This window comes from Chenopodium album, chromosome 4 (genome assembly GCF_948465745.1).
Source record: "Chenopodium album chromosome 4, dcCheAlbu1.1, whole genome shotgun sequence".
NCBI lineage: Eukaryota > Viridiplantae > Streptophyta > Magnoliopsida > Caryophyllales > Amaranthaceae > Chenopodium > Chenopodium album.
Genome location: NC_137837.1, coordinates 56,202,481 through 56,203,820, shown reverse-complemented (window position 1 = coordinate 56,203,820; position 1,340 = coordinate 56,202,481). Strand labels below are relative to the sequence as shown.

Here is a 1,340-nt window from a genome sequence, read left to right as displayed (position 1 = left end):
GGTAGTAGCTTAAAGACCTATCTCACCCGCGATCAAATTTTGGCGTTGTTGCCGGGGAAGCGGCTTGTTTAGCGTCTATTATTGCTTTTGTTTGAGTCATTTTGCTTTCTTTTCTTTTTGTTTTTTTGTTTTATCATCCTTGTCATTGCTAATTGTTTGCTTAACTTTTGTGAATGCTTAGGAGGTCTCAAGGAGCACTCTCACATCAAATTGACCACGAAATCAACCGAACCTTGAGACAAGTCCTTAGGCTTTATCAAGACGAAGGAAGAGGTTTTGGTGATATAGTTGATAGTGAGAGTGATACTTACTCTTCAAGTTCACCACGCGGATCAATGGCGGGACAAGAGAATGATGTTTTGTTTCGTGAATTCGGAAATCCGGAGGATTATGAGCTCACGGGAGGGATTTTGCTACCCGTCACGGAAACCAACTTCTCAATCAATCCACATTATACTCGAATGGTCCAATCGGAGCAATTTTTCAGAAGTGCAAGTGAGGACCCTATTGAACCTTGGACCTGTTCCTTGAATTGTGCGCAATGATGCAAACACATGAAGTGAGTGAAGACTACATTCGTATGCACCTTTTCCGGCAATCTCTTACCGGACGAGCAAAGAAATGGCTAAAGAAAGTAAAGCCTAACACTCTCACAACATGGAGGGAGGTGGTAAAGGCGTTCTTGAAGCGTTTTATCTCCGAGGAGAAGACCGCCGAAATGAGAAGGAAAATTGCATCATTTGAGCAAGAGGCCGATGAATGTCTTGATGAAGCATTGGAGAGATTCAAAGAGTTGGTAGAAGCATGTCCCCACCATGAGTACAATCAAGGGTTGCTCATGCGGTTTTTCTACGATGGATTGGAGCCCATGTCAAGAGCCAATTTGGATGCGGGGGCGGGTGATTAATTAATCAAGATCCCTCAAAATCAAGTTAAAGCCACAATAGAAGAGGTAGCAAAGAATTACTCTTGGGGGGGCCGAAGAAGAAAAGCTCCAAAGAGAGGTGGTATTTACGAATTGGAGAAAGCTGATCAATTAAAACATCAAATTGATCAACTAACAAAAGGGCTTTCCAAGTTGAACACGAGAGTGAATGCAAGTTCAAGTGGTGGAGCAAGCTCTTCTCAAGTTAACTCTTTCTCTTGTCAAAATTGTGGAGGAACGAACCATGATACATCCTATTATGGAGGAATAAGCCCCGAACATGTAGCGGCATACAACACAAGAAAAGAGGGATTTAGAGGAAGCGGCGGTGGAGTAGCTTGGAGACAACCACCACCCGGGTTTGTACCTCAACCTCAACAATGGAACCAACAAGCTCAACCTTCCTATAACTCCA

At 43.4% G+C, this 1,340-nt stretch overlaps 1 non-coding gene across 1 annotated transcript; it reads right to left on the bottom strand.

Moving 5' to 3' along the window:
• Positions 1–715: 715 nt before the first annotated feature.
• On the bottom strand, positions 716–823 carry LOC145629621 (small nucleolar RNA R71). The gene has a single exon (XR_014111783.1). It is a non-coding gene; the product is annotated as a small nucleolar RNA R71 (small nucleolar RNA).
• Positions 824–1,340: the final 517 nt, after the last annotated feature.